We start from the raw sequence: 24,592 nt of genomic DNA, 5'->3' as shown, positions 1-24,592 counted from the left end.
GAAATTACAATATTAGTTCAAAAGTTCAAAAAGCTCCTATCAAAGGCTACGGCATTCATATTTATACACAATGAAGATCAAGCTGGCTTCCTTCATTTGTGGAGCTTCGCTGTCCAACTGAAAGTCAAACTGCTGATCCTGTAGAATCAGTTGGCTGCCTTTAAGCTCGGTGGGGAGAGCTGTTGGAGCTCGGAGTTAAGGTGAAAATCACGAGGAAGGTCATCAAGACGGTGGACAACCTCCCTATGAACCCGCAATGTCACCTTTGTTGTCTCCTTGTCTCCATTTGCGTGGTCTTTTGCTCTCTTTAATGCCAAAAACCTGAAATCATCATGTATTAGCCACATAGATATAATGCCTGCCCTTCTTCCTACAAATAACACGAATATACTAAGAAATGAATGCATAAGTGATAAAAGATGAATGGTTGAGCAAGGTAAGTAGGCCAAATGAGCCCAAATTGTACCAAAAATTGGGGCTCATCAATAGTCAACCCCTTTTTTGGAACCTTTATCAACTCCAATCCCTTTACTCTATTCTAAACTGCTGAAGCAACTCTGTCTCATAAAACTAACCTACTTAACCACACCAAGAAATCTAACTCCGCAAACTGTGTTTCCAAATGCATGTAAAGGAAAGGAAATTCAATGCTGAAAGAAAGATAACAATACAAAGGAAGGAGGCCTTAGGCTCTCAGGTTGGGCCCAACCCCGAGAGCTATGGCTCCTTTAAGAACTCAGATCTGAACTCAAATCTGCATGCTTTCCATTAAAAGATAATAATCATAAGTCAAATAACATGCCAATAATGGCTACAAAAGAGCAAGACAGAGCTAGCAGCTCGTAGTCCAGAATGTGCAACAAGGTTTCAAAAGTCCTTTTCGAAGGCTAAGGCCTCATCATTAATACATTACGAGGCCCCAAGCTGGCCTTCTAAATCAGTGGGATTTGGCTGACCAAACTAGGAGTGAACTGCTGCTTCCTCAAAATCCATTTGGCTGCCTTCTAACTCGGTTGTGGTGGCTGTCAGAGCTCGGAGTTGGGGGTGAAGATCACGAGGAAGGCCATTCAATGCTGTGGACAACCTTCCTACAAAATCTCAATCCCATCTTGGTTGTCTCCTAGCCCACATCTGCATGGTTTTGCTCCACTAAATGTCAAAAAACCTGAAATAAGCACGTCTTAGCCACCTAGGAATACTGACTGCCCTCATTCGTACAAATGACATAAATATACTAAAAAATGATGCATAAGTCATGAAAAATGAAGGGTTGAGAAAGGGTAGTTAGGCCAAATGAGCCCAAAATGTTACCAAATTTGGGGCTCATCATCACCCCCCAGCTAAAATGATTGCTCATCCTTGAGCAACTAATCCAGCTCCTCGTCCTTCATTGCCTTCACTGCCACCCTCACATCCCAGGCTTCTGCAGTAGTGTCCTCCTCACTGACATGGAACCCAGCCTTTCTTTCCACCTCTTCCCACTGTTCATGCTCATCTTTCTCTGTGCCGCCTTCCATCAATCCTAACAGCAGAGGTGGGCTTAGCTTGAGGCCAATCCAGCTAGCCTGGAGGTTCTGCATGGACTTCTTATAGAGGGGCACCCGTACTAGAGCTTCCCTCATTCGAGTTGGAGTGTGATATTACCTGATTTTTAGACTGTGGGCCAATGTGTTCCATCGGCGGGTGCAAGCTTGAACACAGTTGTCCCCTAACAGTGTCTCCATATCCTCGAAATGCGCTATAGCTTGGGCCTTCTGATCCATATATTTCAATAAAGCTTGAGGGTCGGTGGATAAGTGTTGGTGTGCCAATATTAATGCAGTTGGATCCCCTGGCTCTGCTCTAATTAGTAGTGGCTCATGCAACTCTCGGTTCATGACCTCTTTGACTTCTGCTGCTCTCTTGTCTTCATGGTTCAACCATGAGGCAAATGCCATCAACTGCATATCCCCTAATACTGTGTTTGGATCCCATGAAGTCACATTAGGAAGGGCCAAATTATGGAGATAAAACTCCGATAGTTTGGCCTTGTCCTCTGATGAACTGTTATTGCATAATTCTGTGAACTGTTGCGGGTCTTGGAGTTGGGAGATACCCCTTTGTGCTAATGCATTAATCTAAAATTGCAGCCACTGGTCTTTTAGGTACAGGCCATAAGATTTGGTCGGCTGTCTGCATTGTATAGCATCCATGGCCCAACTGGCCATGCAGGCCAATTGTGCCTCTTTTTGCTGCAACTGTTGTTTGAGAACTTGTACCTCAATTTGTGCTTGCAGTTCCCTTTCCTGTAGATGCGAGGTTGGCTCCCCAAGACCGACTTGCAGTCCTTCTCTGCCTTGTTGTTCTACTGTGATGTCCCCTGAGGATGTGCCCTTTTCCTTCTTCAGTTCCTGTAGCTGCAGTTTAAGTTTCTCGTTCTCTTCCTGTAGGAACACCCGCTGGCAGTTTGCCACATGTTTGGCCATAGCTAATTCTTTTCGTGCCTCCTTGAGTTGTTCCTCCAAGGGGCCTATATCTGCCTCGCCTTTTGATTTAGCTATTTTCATCCACGTATGCGTTCTCACTCTTTCTTCCTCCAACGCAAAGAAAAGTGGCACAGTGAATTTCTGTGGTATGATTTTCCCAGCTTCTAAGAAGTTATAATATGAGCTCAGACTTGGTTGGGGACTAGGCTCCGGAATATGCTCTTTCTCTTCTTCTCTTGGTGGCTCTACTTCGTCTTCCCTCGGTGGTGATGAGGGTGCTTCTCCCTCCATCCTCTCTGTCTCCTTAAGCCGGGCTAAGGTTTCCTGTAGAGCGGCCTCAGCATCCTGTAGCCGGCCTTGTGAAGCCAACCTGTCCATTCTCTCTTTCCAAGTGGTTGTCTTCGGGCTCCCCCGCTCATAAGTGACTGATATTTTTGAGGGGGACCTCTCCCTGGGCGAAGTAGGGGTATCCTCTATAGTAATTGGGCTGCTGGATGGAGGTTGTGGCTTGCCTGTTTTGATTCTCACACTTCTCCGGGCTTTAAAATACAGAGGGATCTCCCTCTTTCGCTTTTCCTTCGGCTTAGGAGGTGTACTAAGGGCGGCCAGCACGGCGGCTGCCTCCCTTTCAAGAATTTCGGCTCTCTTTTCCTTCGGTTTTCCTTTCTCAGGGCTTCCTGTAGAAGGCCCTGTATCAGCTGATTTCTGGCTTCCTGTAGAAGCCGTTTTTGGTTTTCCTGTAGAAACAGGTGGCACCGTTTTAGCCTGTTTGGCTGAGTGTGTTTTGCTTTTTTACTTGGTCGAGGCTGCTGTCGAGGTGCCTTTGCTGACGTGGACTTGCTCAGTCCTGTCCACCCTACTTTGTAACCTTTTCTCCCTAGGTGTCAATGTGGATTTGTCATCTTTCTCTTTGGCAACCTTTTTCTCTTGTTTCTCCTTTTGCTCTTTCTTCGGTGCTTTGGCCGTGGGTTCTTGGCCTTTTCCTTTCTTCTCTGTGTGTACTGACTCCTTCTCCTCGCTGTTGGAGGAACCAAGCTCTTCGGTCAACATTTTTATATCGCCATCCTTAGTCAGATTTCGGAAGGCTTCCCACGAGAGAGGGACTTTGTATGTGTGGAGTGCATCCTCCACGAGGAGCTTAATGAGCCCATGATGAGCTACCTGGTCTGGTGTGCCCTCTCGTAATTTGGTGGCATATTCAGTCATAGACTGCAGGAGGAAGTAGGGAATACTTAGTTTGCTTTCTGAAGGTAGGTCCATTTGATGCCTTAATTCTGTGAGTAGTCGGAAATGGTACCCATATACAATGTTGAACCGTCCTTCGCATGTGATTTATTTCATAATTTGGAGGCTAACCTCGCTCCAAAGTGGCAGTAAGCTAGCTCTGCGAACCCCGTTCTTATCCTCTGAGAATTGCTCCTCTGGTGGAAAGAACTCCTTTTTAGCCTTCTGGCCTAATTTCCTCTCCTCCTTGTCCCACGGTACCCCCATTGGGAGCTCAGTGACTCGGTTGATGAACTGTGGGGTGAGTCTGAGACTCAAACCCCTGAAATTGACGGTGGCCAGCATTTTTGATTTTGGCTTCAGAGCTCGCAAGAACTCCTCTGCCACCTCATCATCATATCCTTGAAGTTTGTCGCAGAACGGCATCCATCGCGCACGAGTGAACAGTTCTACCACCTTAGGGTTCTCCCTTAGTTTCTTTGAGTCTGTCGGTTCCTTTCTGATGAATCCACCCGGCATGGTGAAAACTTGCTATGTTAGCTGGAGGTGGTGGGTGCGTATCAAAAGCTGGCCTTTCAGATTTCTTTAGGACAGAGCATAGAACTATGCCTCTGCCACGCACACAATTCGCGAAGATTATCTACAGATGAGCCTTAACAGGGGCTTAATTACAAATCACATCCTGTAGAAAACCCCACATATACTTCAACGACAATTCATGCAAAAGGAAGACGACGCTTGCAATTTTATGATCAGACTGTAGTTTTATGTTTTTGAGAACGTCGACTCCGCCACCCTCGAAACCAATTGCATGGGAGGAACAGGTTCAGGCTTACCTTTTCCAATTCGCCACCTTTGACGTGAAGAGACCAATTTTCCTCGTGGTAGTGAGCTTCCTGTAGCGTAGCTTTCCTGTAGAAGCAGCGCACGGGTTCTGGAGAGCACGACAGTGGTTCTGCGCCTTCTGTGCCGCTACCAGACGTTCGAACAAGCCGAAGACTTGGAGTAACGAGCTTCAGAGAAATTCGGACGCTCACTTGACTTCAAAACGGCTGATGATAAATGCGTGGGGTGGCGATCTAGCCGATGGATTTGAATCCCGGCGGAATTTGTGGCGCGGGGGTGAGCTGTCCCTGCCAGACCGTTGGACGATGTCACCTATTCATTTCACTACAAGTTTCCCTGACTGCCGCATCATCCTCTGCAGATCTGCCGCCGTCATTTCTGTTAAAACACCGCTTCTCCCCGACTAGACACTTCTCACGTGTCTATTACCCGTTTTGCTTGCCACGACCGCCACTTTCCAAATCCGACTAGACCATCTGACTGGTCGTCGTGGCCAGTTGAATGGCCATTTGACTGCTCAACCCATTCATTTCCACACTTGCAAACATTTCATAGTATTATTCATGTAATTTGACGAAAGAAGGACGAGGCACTTACCTGTGTGGCCGCGACATGATTTTCAGATTTTAGGACGATGGTGATTGGATTTGCTTATTGCTGCTTCGTGCACAGGCATGGGGGTTCCTCCTCGCAGACTGCTGATGGTTACGACGCTTATTACCTGGCTGCGGATGGTGCATGTGCCCGCTCTATGTGTTGCAGGCGCCTTGATGGTGTACACTCTAGCTGGCTGAACTGCTACGGGATTCCTGTAGGATGTCCTGTAGCAGTTTTTCCTCCTCGAGTGCATGCTGAACGGTGAAGACGATGGCATCATGATCATGATCGCAGGGCCCTCAGATGGCTTTGATAAGTATTGCATGGTATCTCTGCATCTTTTTTCCCATTTGAGAATCGCTTCCTCTGATAATTCAGTGTTCTGATTTGACTGTGCAGGTATTTCCATTGCATGGCAACTGGGGTGGTAGAAGGAGGTGACAGCAGTGCGTGATGGAGAAAACAGTAGCTTGCATGCCTCCATGCCGGACCTCGGGCGTTAGATCTCCTCACACAGTCAGTTCTGGGCCGTCCCAAGCTTCTACAGGAAGTTTCCTGTAGAAATACAGGACTTCCTGTAGAAAGTCCTGTAGCTTCCTGTAGGAGGCTAAACTGTGATCAAATCGTGCCCAGACCTTGGAAGAGATGAGTGTTTCTGGAGGGAGTGCTGGTGAGGTCACCTGGTCACATAGTAGGGACCCTTGTCTTTGAATTGAGGGCCTCTTTTCCTGCATGGAATACCTACAACCTGCATGCGTTGCCACATTGTGAACTTGCTTTAGCTGTGTTTTTTCTTTTTTTTTTTCTTTTTTTTTTTTTGAAAGATAGCAGGGGCGCCTCCATGAGGTTTTCACCCTTACCATCTGCCTTGAGCGCCTCAGAGAGGTTTTCACTCAAGGGTCTTTTTCAAACCTTTCTTCTTTTTTTTTTTTTTTTTTTTTTTGAAAGACAGCAGGGGCGCCTCAATGAGGTTTTCACCCTTACCATCTGCCTTGAGCGCCTCATAGAGGTTTTCACCCAAGGATCTTTATTTTTTCTTTTTTCCTTTTTTTTTTTGAACTCAGGGTATGCCCAAAACAGAGGGAGAACCCTTCTCTATGACCAGCACTGATTTTTCCACAATTTTGATGAATTCTTGCCTTGACAGAGGCTTTCTGTAGATCTTCAACCAATGTCCATTGACAATCATAGGGATGGCCTCCTCATCAATGGTCCGAATAAGAACAGATCCATTGTCATTACATTTTTCCACTGCATATGGTCCCAGCCATCTGGTTCTCAGCTTTCCCTTGAATTCTTTATGTCTGGAATCATACAACAGTGCCCAATCTCCCGGCTGAAATTGCTTGTCATTGAGGTGTTGGTCATGCCACACCTTCCTCTGAAGTTGAACCACTTCTGAGTGAAGAAGGGCCTGCATTCGGTGTTCGTCCAATCCATTCAGCTGCAATAACCTTTCTTGTTGGGCCTGGCTGAGATCTAGGTCTAGCTGAGCTGCCATCCTCAAGGTGTTGTACTCGAATTCAATTGACAGCAAAGCTCTCTTCCCATAGACCAGCTCCTAAGGTTTGAAACCGGTTGTGGTCTTCCAAGTGGTGTTGTAAGCCCATGTGGCCTCAACCAGGCGATCTGCCCAATCTTTCCTGCTGCTGCTCACCACCTTAGTCAAGATTCCTTCCAATGCTCTATTGGTGACTTCCACCTGCCCATTTGCTTGAGAATGATAGGGGGTGGAAGTCCTATGCTTGATTTTGTGATGAGCTAGTAGGTCTTCAATTAAGTTGGAGGTGAACTGGCTTCCTTGATCGGTGACTAGCTCTCTTGGGTAGCCAAATTTGTTGAAGATGTTTTCTCTTAAAAACTCGGCCACCTTTTCTTCTGTCGCTGCTTTGATTGCCTTGGTTTCTGCCCACTTTTTCAGTTAGTCTGTGCACACAATGATGTAAGACCTTTGCCTCGAAGGAGGATTGATTGGACCCACAAAATCCATACCCCACTTCTCAAATGGCTCAAGATTCACTTGAGGTTGGAGAGGAATTTCATCCCTTGGAGTCAGTTTCCCCATCCTTTGGCATCGGTCACATTGGCTGATATACCTTCTGACATCTTGATGAAGCGTGGGCCAATAGTAGCCTGCCTGTAGGATTTTGAAGGCAGTCCTCTTTGCTGCAAAATGTCCTCCACAAGGGCCATCATGACAGGTTAGGAGGATATCAAAGACTTCCTCCTCCCTTACACAACGCCTTAAGATCTGATCAGGGCCAAGCTTGAACAGGTTGCCCCCAATCCAAGTGAATGAGGCACTTTTTCTGACGATTCTGCTCTTCTCTCTTGAGGATAGGTGCAGAGGGAACTGTGCTGAAACAAGGTAGTTTGCTATGTCAGCAAACCATGGAGAGAGTACTGAAATAGCAAACAGATGTTCATCGGGCATCTGGTCATCCACTGTTCCATCCTCATCTGCAGATAAATCCAATCTAGACAAAAAGTCAGCAACAACATTTTCTTTACCTGGTTTGTCAACGATAGTCAAATCAAACTGCTGCAACAAAAGTAACCATCTAATAATACGAGCATTCACATCTGGTTTATTCATTAAATATCTAATTGCAGCATGATCAGTATGTACAAATGTTTGATAGCCAGTGATATAATTTCAGAACTTGTTCAGTGCATGGACCACGGCCAAGAATTATTTCTCAGTTACAGTGTAGTTCAGTTCTGCCTTGGATAAGTTTTTGCTGACAAAGTAGATGGCATATGGAAGTTTTTGTTCAACTTGTCCTAAGGCTGCCCCTATGGCTTTGTTCGAGGCATCAGTGTGGATGTGGAAAGGTAGGGCCCAGTTTGGACCTCTCAAGACTGGGGCAGACACCAACTTGTCCTTTAATTCATTCAGAGCCTTCTGACAATCGTCAGTCCATTGAAACTCGACATCTTTTGCCAAGAGGCCAAACAATGGCGAGGCTAGCTTGATGAAGTCTTTAATGAATCTCCTATAATACCCTGCTAATCCTAAGAAACTTCGAACATCTCTTACCTTCTGAGGAGGTGGAACCCTCTTGATGAGAGCAATTTTGTTAGGATCCACCTGTAACCCTTGGCAAGAAATGGTATGGCCTAGCACAGTCCCTTCAGTCATCAAGAATCCACACTTTTCAGGACTAAGGGACAGGTTCATCTCAATGCACTTGGTTAGGACTTTTCCCAGATTGGACAATGCTTCCTGGAAGTTGGACCCATAAGGAGTGAAGTCATCCATATAGATTTCCACCGAATCATGGACTAGCTCAGAAAAGATGCTCAAGACGGCTCTCTAGAAGGTGGCAGGAGCATTGCATAGTCCAAAGGGAAGAACTCGGTAAGCAAAGGTACCCCAAGGACAAGTGAAGGTGGTCTTATCTTGGTCTTCCGGGCTGATTTGGATCTGGTTATACTCGCTAAACCCATCCAGGAAAGAGAAAAACTTCTTTCCTGCCAGTCCATCCAACACTTGATCTATGAAAGGTAGAGGAAAATGGTCTTTCTTGGTAGCTTTGTTCAGTTCTCGGTAGTCCACACAGATTCTCCACTTCCCATTTTTCTTGGGAACCAACACCAGAGGGGACACCCATTCGCTATCCGAGATGGGGTAAATGAATCCGGCATCCAATAGTTTTTGCAATTCTTCCTTGACGATGTCCTTAAGGGCTGGATTCATTCTCCTCTGGGGTTGCCTAACCGGTTTACAATCCTCTTTGATGTAGATGTGATGGGTACAGACCGAAGGATGGACTCCTTTCATCTCCTTATAGCTCCAAGCAAAAGCATCTAGATGACTGGCCAACAGACTACACAGCTCCTTTTCCTGGGAAGGAGATAGGGAGGAGCTGATCTTTAACGTTCTCTCAGGGCCGAACTCCACATTTTTGACTCTGGGAGTGACAGGGTTGGTCACACAAAGGTCCACTAAGGTGTTGGCTTGGGCATCCTCCACCAATTCCTCTAAGGACAATGCACTGGGAGGTGGAGTCTGGATCAAGGTCTCAATCAAATCATCCTCGGTTGGGAGGCCTCCCCTAGTGGTGTCTAGGGTGCACAAAGGTGCTGAGTACACCTCATCCTCTTCTCCTTCCTCCAACCAAAGTGGTAAGTCATGCTCTAATGAGGGTTGGGCAGGAGGGTACAGGACTAGCTGCTTGGACATAGGACCATTTTTTATGGTCATGTTTCCTGCACGGCAGCTTATGTAAGCATCTGCAGTGGCTAACCAAGGCCTTCCCAAAATAAGAGGGTATCCAGTAAGCTTTGCCTTTGGTTGCAGAACCAAGAAATCTGCAGGGTATTCCCAAGAGTCGACAGAGACCAAGACATCCTCTACAATCCCTTCAGGAGTCACAGTGGAGCGATCTGCTAGTTGTAGGACTGTCGAGGTCTTTCTCAAGGAACCCTGAAGGTTGAGTTTGAGCATGGTATCCCTGGTCATCACATTAATGGCAGCCCCCAGATCAATCAATATGTGAGGTATGATGGTGCCATTGATGTGGAAATCAACTACAGGACTCCCAGGATCCAAATACTTTGGGCAGATGACTTGTCCCAACATAAGATCAGACAGTTGTCCTATGACATTGATGGTTGAAGCATCTCTCTTTCGCCTGCCTGGGTGTCTAAAACACTTTTCCTTAACCAGTTTGTTGTATATTGGTACATCTTTGATGGCTTGGAGAAGTGGTATTTTCACACACAACTGTTTGAGCTCTCCCAGAAGCTCATCCTCCTCTGGGTTGGGTTGTGTGGTGGTTGTTAATCTCTCAGGAAAGGGTGGAATGGCCTTTGGTTCACTTTCCTGTTTATCTTCCTCGTCCTCTGGGGGAGGAGGTTGGCGATCCGGAAGAGTCTTTCCAAATCGCAGATTGATCTCCTGGATCTCCACAGCATAGGTAGGGCATGATGTTTCCCCAGTATATACCTGTTGGGCCTGTCTGTTGTTGGGGTTCGGGTTCAGTTGAGCAGGCATTTGAGGTTGCCTTGGAGGATCAGGAGGTAATGGTTGTGGTTGAGCTGGTGGTGGAGGCAAAATGGCGGGAGGAGTATTGTACTGGGGCCTCCACCCCGGTTGAGGTGCATTCCACTGAGGCTGTGGCTGGGCATGTGAGTGAAACGAATGAGTAGTGGGCTGAGTATGGTACTGAGGTGGGTAAGACCATGGAGGAGGTATAGACCAGGAAGAATGAACAGGGGGTCCCCAGGAAGGCATAGGAGTAGATTGGTTGGGGTTGTAATAAGCTTGGGGTGTCCCTTGCATCCCCTGCTGGTAAGGCCTAGGTCCTTGTGGCCTCCTTTGGTTGAGGAAATAGAGAGGTTCAGTGGGTGCTTTTGTCCCTTGGTACATGGCTTTAAGCCCAGGTAAGGTTGGACATTGGTTTGTGGGGTGGTCCTCCTCACAAACAAAACATACTTCAACCGAATGTAAGGGGCATTCGTTCTTAGGGTGTTTCCTTGTACACCTAGGGCAGAAGATAGCCAAGGCTCTCTCAGCTTCTTCTTTCTTTTGCTGGATTCAGAATGTATCAAGTTGCATGGCAATGGTCTGTCTCACCTCACTCTTGAGGTCCTCTAATTGATTTGCAAACTCATGTTTGGAGAAAGGAATACCAGCTGAGAGGAGGTTTCCTCTACCTCTTTTCCGGGCTGCCCTAGAGTGGTTTCTAAACACAGTCTTTATGTCCTCATAAGGTAGTTGGTAAATATCTCCTCCAGCTAGCATGTGAAGGGTATCTAAGATGTCTTCAGGGACTCCTCGGAGCAGAACCAACTTGAGGGATTCAGGGTCAAGTGTGCACCTGGCCCGTTTATAGCTAAGTTGGAACCTTTCCTCGTAATCCTCTAAGGACTCATCATTCCCATGGTCATCCGAAAGATTTCTCCCTTGGTTTCCTTGGACCTACAGTAGTCCCGGTATTTGGTATTGAAAGCTTGCTGCATCTGAGCCCAAGTGGTGATACTGTTCCCAGGTAAGCCCATGAACCAGCGTAATGTTGCATCCTTAAGGGTTGAGGGGAAGAGTTTCAGTTTCTGCTCATCTTCAGTATAGTCATAGGTTCGACAAAGGACAGCAAACTCAAACAGGAAGGTATCAGGGTCCTCAGTAGTCATTCCATGGAAGTGAGGTAAAGCAGAAGGGCTTATGTTCTTCATTTTCATGTCTCCATTGGTCTCTTGGATGGGGAAGGCACCTTCTATTCTCTCATCTTCTCCCCTATGGTCAGCCATGGCTTCAGATGGAGTGTTCTCTAACTCTTCTTCTGCTATAGGATCTTCATATATCTCAGGAGGTTCGCCTATAGGTTCTTCTGGATCACTGTCACCAAAGAAGAGAGAAGGGTGACTCAGTGATGTGGTGGGGGTGTTGGGTAAGAATTTGCCTGTTTTATCTCGATTTCTACGAGGCATGAAATGGAAAGACTTTTGATTGCTTTTGTTTTTTTCTCTGGTACCTGCAAGAACTGAAACAGATTGAACTATGCTCAAATGAAATTGCAGGAATTGAAATGCTAGTCTACGCTTGCAGAATTGAAATGCTAATCTACGCTTGCAAAAATGAAATTGCGAAATTGAAATGTTAATCTATGAAAGCAGGAAATATCTATGCTACTTTTGCAGAATGGAAATGAAATAAACTACTTAGCAGAAGGCAAGAGTAGGAAAATAGAAGAAAATCAACAATCACTAATACTCTGACGCTTCCCCGGCAACGGCGCCAAAAAGATGGTGGGCTCCAGTATTGTAGCAATAATGCTACAACTCCTGGAGCTTCCTTCTCTAATTTTATCAACCTGGTAGTTCGTAACAAACTTGGAAGCAACGGTGCTGTATGCACAAGTACTAGCTCTTGTCGCAGCTGTCACTTGGTCAGCTGGCACAAGTCCGCTAGGGCTCAAGCCAACTTCTATGAGCTCTTAGAAGAAGCTTTTTAACCGATGAACGAAAGCTAACTCAAAGGAATTTAACCTACTTGCAGAAAGGAACTGAAAGCCAACAAGAAACACAAACCCTAGCAAACCCTAATTCTACCAGCTAGTTCTACTGATGCAAAGGTGGGAATGCAAACTACTGAAAGAGATGCCATCACTTCTAGGAAGGTGAGGTGCATGTGTCTAGACTACTTTGATCTGAAGAGAACATATTTTTGTATTTTTGTTCAAGTTGTTGGAATTATTATGCATGTGCTTCTAACTGGGTCTTTACTGTGCAGGGGTAGGTCAAGGGGAGAAATGCTTGGAAGAGGTCAGGAAGGCTCAGAGAGGGTCTAAGGAGTCCCTAGCATCCTTTCAGAGAGTTTCACAAAGCTTGGATGCCAAGCAACCATGTTTATGAGCTTCTACAGGAAGTCTGCAGGGGTTCTACAGGATGTTCAGAATTTCTACAGGAAGGTCAGTAATTCCTACAGGATGTTCTATAATCGGATTTTTGGGTGATGGGTGAGTGGAAGAGACTGCATGGATGGATAGGGAGGTAGGAGAGGGCTCTGTAATGACTTAGTGACAGAGAGATGAGATGAAGAGGGGGTGTGCTAAGCTAGGTTGTCTTGAAGGGGTAGAGGGAATGGAAGGCCGAAAAGGTAGAATAACGTGGGTAATGGAATAGTTGAGAGACAAGGGGTCTAATTGGGAGATGAGAAAGCGGCCTGGGCAAGGCTTAGAAGGATAAGAGAGTGAGGGAGTAGCACTGCACAGTGTAAACGAAATAAATCATCCACGTCCTGCACATAACCGAAATATTATTAACCTATTCTAACTGTTTAATAAAACCAAAGAACAGCAACGTTATTTCTAAGGAAAATCATGCATGGTACTGAAGCAAAGAATCATTCCACAAGATCTGAACGCATGGACACTTCTACAAATGAAAATATTGCATCAAAGATTGCATGAACATGTAAAACAATGTTTTTGGTGGGTGGCACTGTCTGCAATTCCAGCCCCTAAAAAGAGGTGAAAATGAGTGTGCAGTCAACCCCTTTTTTGGAACCTTTATCAACTCCAATCCCTTTACTCTATTCTAAACTGCTGAAGGAACTCTGTCTCATAAAACTAACCTACTTAACCACACCAAGAAATCTAACTCCGCAAACTGTGTTTCCAAATGCATGTAAAGGAAAGGAAATTCAATGCTGAAAGAAAGATAACAATACAAAGGAAGGAGGCCTTAGGCTCTCAGGTTGGGCCCAACCCCGAGAGCTATGGCTCCTTTAAGAACTCAGAACTGAACTCAAATCTGCCTGCTTTCCATTAAAAGATAATAATCATAAGTCAAATAACATGCCAATAATGGCTACAAAAGAGCAAAACAGAGCTAGCAGCTCGTAGTCCAGAATGTGCAACAAGGTTTCAAAAGTCCTTTTCGAAGGCTAAAGCCTCATCATTTATACATTACGAGGCCCCAAGCTGGCCTCCTAAATCAGTGGGATTTGGCTGACCAAACTAGGAGTGAACTGCTGCTTCCTCAAAATCCGTTTGGCTGCCTTCTAACTCGGTTGTGGTGGCTGTCAGAGCTCGGAGTTGGTGGTGAAGATCATGAGGAAGGCCATTCAATGTTGTGGACAACCTTCCTACAAAATCTCAATCCCATCTTGGCTGTCTCCTAGCCCACATCTCCGTGGTTTTGCTCCACTAAATGTCAAAAAACCTGAAATAAGCATGTGTTAGCCACCTAGGAATAGTGATTGCCCTCATTCGTACAAATGACATAAATATACTAAAAAATGATGCATAAGTCATGAAAAATGAAGGGTTGAGCAAGGGTAGTTAGGCCAAATGAGCCCAAAATGTTACCAAATTTGGGGCTCATCACTATGCATGGCGTCGGGTCTAACAATACATCAATTTCTAAAACATGACATTACACAAGGCAATAGTGGGCATTAACAACATTAACCATCAAAATATAACATAACATTATCATTTCCAAATTTAAATTGTCATGTAACTTTTATATCTCCTCCATTTTCTTTCAAAGGTTATTCTCTAATTAAAAAGCACAGTATGTATCAAAATTTTAAAACAGAAGAAATAAAAGGTCTTTCTTGTATTCCAAACTTTGACTTTTGTACTCTTCTTTTCCATATTTTCATTGTTTATATTTATGTCTATAGACATGTCTATTTTGGAATAGGGCTACCATACTATTAATTTAATCATCAATAATTATTAGGTGGGTGAGAGGAATTTAATCTCCATGGAATATTCTAAAGTATACTTAATAGTATTCATAAATCAAAGATTGAGATTTATGTCCAACATAATTATGCTATTTTTACCCTTTTAATTAAATTTATAAGGAAACAGGAATCATATGAATTTAGTTATAGCTTTTTAGGCATGCAGTACTGATTTATAATATTATAACAAAGGCCATTTACAAATTAGAAATCTCCATTATAAAATTGGGTAAATATTACTAGATATTTTTTTATTGTATATATATTTAACTTATATAATAATTATTTTTATTATTAATAATAAAATTATAATTTAATTAATTTTTATTATTTATTTTTTTTAAGTTTAACAATGTAAAATGTATAATAAAATAAAAGTTTTAATATTTATTTTAAATTAATAATTTAAATATTTAGTTTTTTTACAATTTTTTTTAAATATTTTTATATATGTCATTAAATCATGTACATTTCCATGCATTTACTTTTTCCCGATGCTATTGCAATTTTTTATTTTTATCTCTGAGAAGAACTCCCCTAGTTGCCACTCAACACCTATTTGCACCGTCAGATATATTGTTAGATGAATAAGAGTTTTTCCACCATTAGATCACATTGTTTCAAGGGTCAACTAAATCTTGATTTATGCAACCATTCAAGGGTGAAAGAAACAAAAAAATCTCAATGGCATGGTTGGATTTCTACGACAGCCTTCAAAGTGAGCCACTACTCTTTTATTTTGGCCCCTTTCTTTTCCTGATTTTCTCCGGTTCTAAGAGATTCATCTGTTGTATATTTATCCAAAGAGGTGTATGGCAGGTGGGTTTGAAATTGGTCCCTGAAAGAGAGAAGTTCATTGGGCTATTAGGAGACATGAAAGGGGATGTTGAGAAATTCATCTCAGCTTTGCCTCCTGTTCTGCAAGAAATTCACAAGTTTCTGGTAATTTCAGGATTTCGGATATGTTGTAATATTTTTACTATGAACAAGTTAACTTGATCTGCAATATTCTTTCTCATATTTAGAATAAAGAGAAAAACTAAGCTAATTTAATTTTGTGTATTTGTCATGCAGCGAAGTCTGCGTTTGAACGAGATGAAATCGTCATAAGATCTCTCAAGGTGCTCTCGCAGATAAAAGCTGTTATGATACAAATTTTACTTCGAGTTATGTATCTTTTTATTTTCACATTTGTTCCTTAGATTTCAGAATATTTCCATAATAGAGAGTGGAGATAAAAGATAGCTTACCAACATTGTATATTTCAAAAATGTAAAAAGTGTACAGATAATATTTCAGAGATGTAAAGTATGTAGAAATCTTATTCTCTATTAAATTACTTGTTTCTTCACATTCCTCTTAAATGTTCTTGGACTATGGATTCCAGGAATATCTTAGAGTCGTCCTAAGATGACCTCTCTCCTGTCAAATTCCAAAATGTTAATTTTGTTAATTTGTCAATTGTATTTTGTAATTTTTTTATGCATTTCATTTAATGGTAATGATTATTTTAAAGTTATTATATATGGATAAAAATTAGTAATTATTTTTCTCAATTACTTAAAATAAAGTTATTTAATTATAAATTTATTTTCAATATTATTATTTATTTTTTATATTTTATTTTTGAGATTATTAATATTATTATTATTATTATTTTCTATAAGAAAAATTGTAATTGGGCTTTTCTCATGTTGGCATGACACAGGTAGATTTTGACTACTATTACTATAATTTCTTGGTGAGCCATGCCACCCCAGCATGCACCGTATAAAAAGAGATTTGAACCTGGAATTTGGTGGTACATAATACTTCATTTTCACAAGCATTGTCAATTGAGTAGGTCCCAAAAAGTTAAAATTCTTAATATTATTATTTATATTTTTTTATTTTTTTTTAAAATAAATATAAGATTATAATTGTAATATTTATAAATATCATTAAATTTTTTTAATTAAAATATATAATAGTTTTTTAAATAAAATAGATTTTTAATAAAATTATTTTAAAATATTTAATATCTCAAAATTATTTTTAATTATGTTTATGTTTACATTTTTAATTAAAAAAATATTATTTTTTGTTTGCAACAATTATCAATAGTGGTTTTCTTATATCACATAATTTTATTTTATTTTATTATTTTTTTAATTGAGAGTTTTTATTAGAAATAAAGAAATAAGTTCATGGTTAAAGCTTTAGAGGTATTTAGCAAGAGTATGGTTTTCTTATATCACATTTTATTTATTTTTTTATTTTTTTATTTTTTATTTTTTTTTAGGGTTTTTATTAGAAATAAAGAAATAAGTTCATGGTTAAAGTTTTAGAGGTATTTAGCAAGAGTATGGTTTTCTTATATCACATAATTTTATCTTATTTTATTATTTTTTTATTGAGAGTTTTTATTAGAAATAAAGAAATAAGTTCATGGTTAAAGCTTTAGAGGTATTTAGCAAGAGTAAAAATCTTTTTTTATGAGTAAAAATCTATTTTTTATGGCATTTTAAGTGATTTGATTTTCCTTAAATAATTGTGATGTGTCACTTTGTATTCTCAAATAATAATTATTAATGTTTGTCCCTATTGTGGGATTTTTTATTGTGTTTTTCCTAGTTACACTGAGCCTTTAATACTAATGTTGGTTGAGAAAAAATATGTATCCATTTTTGAGATATAGGTCAATAAGATTGTGCAAGGTTCAATTTACAAGATTGTGTGAAGTTCAATCAAACTTGAATGCCTTGTGACATAGTTTTTATCCACACAAGTAGTTTCCTCTCTAGACCCTCCTTAAAAAATTTAACAAGTTACCTTGCCACTACTAACTGAATTATAATACATTTTTCACTATTTTGAAAAAAAATAAAAATTTAATGGTAAATGTGTGATTTTAAATGCCCACTGGGTGAAGAGAAAATGGTGACAGGGTGTTCTATTAAGACATTTTTTGGTGAAAATGTCATTGGTTTGGAAATTATGTGCAAAAAACTAGTCATTCTAAGGGTTGGTGTGGCCTAGGCCAAGAGTGATCTCTAAGTGATTTTGATGGCTTAGATTCCCTTGGGCTGGAGCAACTACTCAAACTACAAGTTAGGCGTGCCAATAATCTCTAGACTCAAATTACCTAGCAAACAAAAAATAATGTGTAATTACACCGTAAGGTGTTTCCCTCTGAGAAGAACTCCCCTAGCTGCCACTCAACACCTCTTTGCACCGTCAGATCTATTGTTAGACGATTAAGAGTTTTTCCACCATTAGATCCCATTGTTTTAACTGTCAACTGAATCTTGATTTATGCAACCGTTCAAGGGTCAAAGAAACCAAAAAATCCCTCTTGTTTTAACATTGGTTTGATGACTTTTCTTCGTAGAAGGCAAGTGAATGATTAACAATAATCATCATGAAGAAGAACCGGGTATTGGATATAAAAAGTTCCTGCGTTTTCGTATTGGGTCGCAGTTAGTTTTCTTGTGATGCCTTCATATTGTTCATTTAAACAACAATTATGAGTGCAAACTATAAACATCAACATCAATTTAGAATTGATATAGATTATAGATTTTTAAGTTCTTAGATTGATCACACAAACAGTAGCATGTAAAAATGATTTTTCCTGTTGAATGAAATTTCCCTTCTCTATCCACAAGCATCGACGGATCAGAGTACAATGGACACAGACATTCCTTACAGATTGGGAGGGTTAGCATTTGCAGTTATTCGACTTTTAGGAATTGCAACAATCATCTTTCTGGTTGCTTGGCAAGTTTTAATTATCCTTATACCAGTCACAACAATTTCCCTTTGGTATCAAGTGAGTAACTCTGCTCCATGAAAACTTGCAAATCATAGTTGAATTTTCTTATTTTTAATTTGATTCCCTTTTGACTAGTATAGTATATACTTATGAAGATCCTATGTATGAATGTAAAAAAAGAAACCAAAGGACTTGCTAAGAGGACCCCATCAAAAAATCTTAAGTTAGATTTACTTACATAAAATTTACATCTTTGACTGGATAGTTTTGGACTTCAAATGTAGAGACCAGATTTTGCAAACAGAACCTCTTAGTGAGTACCAATGTTCAACTGAGAAGTTTTGTGCTTAAAATGTTTGTTGGCTTCAAGGATAACATGGCATGCCCCTTCTTTTCAAGTTAGTCCTTCTTGGTCCCATTTCTTTGTGAATTGCTTTGCCAATTAACCAATTCACTTGAAGAATGAGAATTAACAAAGGTAAACTCAATGTGAAAATGCAAATTTGGAATCTGCTCTGTCTTGTCCTTGAATCATTAATGTGCTAATGAGGCGTCCCTCTAAGTGAAGTTTGCCTAATCTCAAATTCGCTCCTAAATTTTCTTGATCATCTACCTGTGCATTGTCTATCATTGGCACCTGAACAAAATTATTGTATATAAGAAACTTGGCTAAATGTGAACCCACTATCATCCTTTCGAGATTAGACGGGTATGATTGCCCTCTCATAATATTGGTTATAAGTTTTGAATCTCCTATTCATTATAAACTTTGATTTCCTTACACAAAGGATCAAGTCATATCCCATTTAGTACTTCTCTCCAAGCAAGATATCTCATGAACAGGAAGGCAGGTAATATTTGTGAGATTTAAAAATGACAGCTCTCTCCCTAGTGAATGATTATACTAGGGGTATTGGAAGAATAGAAACTAAATTGTGTCCTTCTGATGGTTATCGTATCTTAGAGCAAATAAACATGTACTATTACAAATTAACTAATATTCTGGTAATAAATTGCAACTCCAGTTTCTTAGAAAGAAAATGCAACTCAAGTTTCTTAGAAGTACGCAAGTATTAGTGAAACTATTTTGACATAATCACAAAGAAATTTTGGTAAAAGAGATGAAAAATACCAATATAACCACGCATAATGCATCAGAATATTCTAAGTTTGCCAACTATCAATCATGTGTTTCCAACAATGTGATCTGCTCTGGTTCACAATCTCTTATAGCAGACAGACTCCTTGTGTTTTTACACGTTTCTAATGTTGCAACTTGTTTTTGTTTCATGTTATCTTGTCTTGGCTTAATAGTCTTGATATGTCATGGCAAACAGATCCTTCTGTTCTTGCAGGTTTCTAATGTTGCAGCACTCTCTTTTGAGTACATGGATTTTTGTATTTTTTCTTATGGTCTCATGGCTTAATAACTTTTATAATAAATCTTGTGACGGTAAGATATATGATATGACTTCCGTCCTTACTTTTGTTCTTACATGTTTCTAATGCCACAACTCTCTCTTTTGAGTACATGCATTTTTGTATTTTGTCTTATAGTCTCATGGCTTAATATCTTTTATTCAAAAGCTTGTGACAGTAAGATATATGATATCCATTGCAAAGTCTGCATTTCATCTTGCAAGGCATTTACTGGTTGGAGTAAATTAATTGTTTATCATGGAGAAGGTTGTTTTTTCAACCCTTGGTAGTGGACTTCCACGTTGAATAATGGAGAAATAGATTCACAAACACAATAAATTTTGATAATAATAAAAAAAAAAAAAAATTCAATTAGTGATTGCTCATTGTTCATAATTAGAAAATTGTAATTATCTGCGAAATAAAAGATTTATTTTTGGATTCGAGTGGGAATCCATATACTTAACCAGGATGTATCATGAAGTAATGATTCCAATCTATCATTTTATATTTTATTAATAATTGAATATGTGTTCATTAAAAAAAATTCAATATACATGGGAGAGATGGTTCTATTTATTTTTTGAAATATTATTTAACGTGAATGAAAACATTTTAAATACCAACCTCAGAACTTCAAATGTGAATGAAAACATTTTAAATACCAACTTCAAATCCCTTTCAAAGACATAACTCTGATTATTTGTTAAAAAACTTTCATAAAAAATTGGAAAAGTAACTAGACAACATATTCCCATTAACCAAATAGATTATCCCACTACCTTATTTCTAATTTACATTAAAATTGAACTTATATTGTATATGTTAAAAAAATACATTTATCTTTAAGAAAATATTTTCTAAACGCATAGTCTAACGAGGTGGAGGGGTTGCCTGGAAAGTTATGGAAATTCAGGTCATATTTAGAGAAAATCCGGCAAGGATTTTTGTAAATCCAAGTTATAGTTGTTAAACTTCAAAATTTTAGGTGTCCTCGATATTCAGCGTCAAAAACACGATTCAAACACGGTCTCTACAGGATTTTTTGAATTTTTTTTGCCCGGATTCCTGCCACTTTTGGCCATCCAGGGAATTCCTCCGCCTCGTTAGACGACTCCTTTTCTAAACCCTGGCAGTGTCATTAATTTTATATAAAAAATAAATTAAATGAAGCTGGATATATTTAGAGTTACACGTTTGAAACTTAAAAAACAAATCTGTAAAAGTATTTCAAAGTAAATTTGAAATTGGTGTTATATTTCATTTCTCTAAATATTTATATAAAAAAAACACACATATATATCGTAACTCTCACTCGTTCAAAATAAATCCCAACTTCCTTCGTTGCAAGTTCAAATTGGGTCGAGGTTTTTTCATCTATTTTAGCTTTTAAACTTAAATTTAAATTTAAATTTACCATAAGCAAAGTATTAAATAAGTTAGCGTGAAATCAAATGACTATAAATTCTAATAAGTTACCTAAAATTACTATAAATTCTAATAAGTTACCTAAAATTTAATCGGCAGATGTAATTGTATAGGGGACGCAAACTCTAACAAATATGTGAAATAAGAATAACATATTTACCTTAGACATAGTCAAAACTATGCAAGTTCAAATTGTGTTGACTCTTTTTCATCTATTTTAGATTTTAAACTTAAATTTAAATTTACTAGTGGGTAGTGACTTGGATTTTCTACTCGATAGAAAATTATTGGACTGCGGACCCTTATCATCCACAAGCCATCTGGCTCTCCTACCCCCCACATCAGCCCTACTTCTGTTGGTAACATCACTATCCGGCGAAAACAAAATCGTGGAAGTCGACATTTCAGAGGACATCCTAGGCCTAATCCTCTTACCTCCCCAATGGACCGATTTTTGGTCGATGTGCCTATTGCTGACATCACCCCCTCACGGGCCCTTAGAGCATGGCTACCCGAGCAGGTGTCTCCATGACTTTCATTCTGTCATTAAACATACGGGGTTTGGGGGCTACCCCAAAATATTGGGCCCTCAAGAGTCTCTTCTCCTCTCTTCACCCTTATATCATTCTTCTGCAAGAATCCATGCACTCTGTTCCATAGGTTGTACAATATTTCAAGAAAATGCTCCCGGAATGGCATATATTTGCTACTGTGGTTGTGGGTCTCTCTGGTGGTTTAGTGGCAATTTGGGACCCTAGATGGGTCATTTTTAAAGCATACAGATGTTTCGCAGCATCCTCCTTGAAGGACATGTCCGAGGAATGGGTGGTCGCATTCATATTTTAAACACCTATGCTCCTTACAGAGATAGGACTATTTTTTGGAACCGTTTGTTTTCTTCTGGTATAATGGAGTTGGCCTCCCTCATCATTGTTGGTGATCTAAACTATATCATTGCTTTGGAAGAAGTTTGGGGACGGTCCAAAAGGATTGACCCCTTGGCGGGGATGTTTCATGATGCTCTTCTAGCACACAACTTTGTGGACATTTTCCCGGAGGAAATGGCTCCCACTTGGGACAATGGATGCGCTGGCGAGGCATATGTTTCCAAGAGAATGGATCGTTTTTTAATGCATGAACAATTGATTGTTTGCTTTGGAGATGTGCAGACAGAAATCATCAGCAATTTCTTATCACATCACAGACCTATTACCCTTGTTTGGAAGAAGTCAATGGTGCGCCTGGGTATGCAAACAAACTGGATCATATACTAGAAAATCTAGAGACCCTTCGTAGGGAAGTGAAAAACTGGCAGAAGAGAAAAAATCAATCCATGAAAAAATAGATTAAAGACATTCAATGTGAGTTGGACCTCCTCCTCCTGTTGATGGCCACGAACATTCTTCTAGATGCTACCTTCTCACACATTTTGGAGTTGGAATTAAAAAGGAAATGATTCTTAGACTTTGAAGAAGCCACTTGATGCCTTAAGAGTCGAGCTATCTGGATTAAAGAGGGAGACAGAAACGCAAAATTTTTCCATCGTTATGGAAACCATAAACGTAATAAAAATTCTATATGGGGGATTCAAGATGTTGAGGGAAATCATATCTAGTCATAGGAAGAAATCTCTAAAGTTGCGACCACGCATTTCAAAGCCGCATATGAGCGCAACGAAAACATTGAGGTCGAAGATCTCATATGGGGGATTGAGCACTACCCAACTATGTTTGACCAAGAATCAAATGATGCACTATACAGAAGCATCACTGAGGAGGAATTACTCAGTTTCCTTAAATCATTCAAGGGCGATAAGAGTAGGGGACCAGTTGGTACCGTGGAGTTGTTCGCACATTTCTTTGATCTTTTCAAAAAAGAACTTTTGCAAATGGTGGAGGAGTCTAGACATACTGGGAATGTACACCATCGCATAAAATATACTTATATTTCCTTATCCCGAAGCGATATCCTCCTACCTGTTTTGAGGACTACAGACCAATTTCGTTGTGCAACCTTATCTACAAAGTTATCTCAAAAACCATTGTCGGGCGTCTGCGAAGTACTCTTTCGCACCATATATCTCCTGAACAACACGGGTTTCTACAGGGCAGAAAAATACATGATGCCGTTGCAAATGCACAAGAATGCTTGCATTTGATACATACAAAAAATGTAAATGTTGCCATCCTGCAAGTTGATCTGAAGAAGGCTTTCGACTGCCTAGATTGGGGTTACCTCAGGCTAGTCCTATTCAAAATAGGCCTACATCTCAAATGTGTGGAATGGATTATGGTGTGTGTGATAAATGTTTATTATTCTATGATCATTAATGGATAGCCCACAAATTTCTTCCAGGCAGGGCGTGGTCTGAGACAGGGCTGCTCTTTGTCGCCGTTGTTATTTATCCTGGCTATGGACGGTTGAGCCTGGATATTTCAAAAGCAGTGGAACGAGATCATTTCTAGGCTCTGAAGATGGTTTTCAACATTAACATATCACATGGTTTCTTTGTCGATGATGTGCTCACTATCGGTATGTTGAATCGTTTTTCAGGGTTATGCCTTTTCCATATTTTCAGGAAATTTGCAATTGCTACTAGTCTGTATATGAATGTTCACAAATCTATTATTTATCATGGGAATTGTGAATTGGACATCATTACATATATAAAAAATCTATTTGGAATTGAAGCTGAGTTGATGGGTCATGGCATGAAGTACTTGGGATACCATATCAAACCCTGCAAATATAGGAATGTCGATTGGCTATGGCTTATAGATAGATTTTTCAAGAAGATCTCTCGGTGGGAATATAGGAATCTATCCCTGGGGGGTCGTGTCATCCTTACACAAGCAGTCCTTAATCAACTAGGGGTATATTGGGCCCATCTTTATCATATTCCTGCTGCCATCATTCACTCACTCAACCGTGTTATGGCTAATTTTATTTGGGGGGGTAGTCATGAACATAAGAAATTTCACTTGTCTAAATTATCCAAGATCACTCTGCCAAAGGTCATGGGGGGATGGGGAGTTCTTGACCTCCATCGTTTTGGATGGGCATTATTAATCAAGTCACTATGGAGAGGTATTTTTGGGATGGGAACATGGAGTCTGGTCATCAGACAAAAATACTTAAAGAATCTTGATTTTATATACTGGTTCCGAAGAGGTTCCATTGGGGTCTCAAATGGATCGACTATCTGGCTCAGCTTCAAAAAAGTCACAAAGATCTTCCTACAACACCTGGCTTGGAACATTGGCTCTGGCCACAGCATTCTCATTGGCATCGACCACATTCTGGGTGCTGGCAATATGGATATGATCTCGGAGCAGCTCTTAAATTCTCTTAATAGAAGAGGCATATACTTCTGGTGTCAAGCCATTTCACTATGGAGGGGTCCATACCCAGTCTTGAAGAAAGCACAGATTGGATCTATTTAGGCACTGGGTCCTGGAATGGGACCACATTGTTGTTGGAATGAAACAACTCGGGATTTGTCGTGCTGGCAATCATGATAAATTAATCTGGTCAGGGAAGATGAAGAATGATAACATCAAAGTTGCAGATATATACCTCTCTCTCTGTTCCGAGGATACACAACTGACTGAGAAACATGTTTTATTTTCTTTTTGGAAAACTAATATCCCAAACAAA

Source organism: Pinus tabuliformis, chromosome 4_1 (genome assembly GCF_031772625.1).
Source record: "Pinus tabuliformis cultivar Carrire ecotype Pingquan chromosome 4_1, CPIR1, whole genome shotgun sequence".
Lineage (NCBI taxonomy): Eukaryota > Viridiplantae > Streptophyta > Pinopsida > Pinales > Pinaceae > Pinus > Pinus tabuliformis.
The sequence above is the reverse complement of the archived record's forward strand: the minus strand, read 5'-3'. Positions refer to the sequence as shown.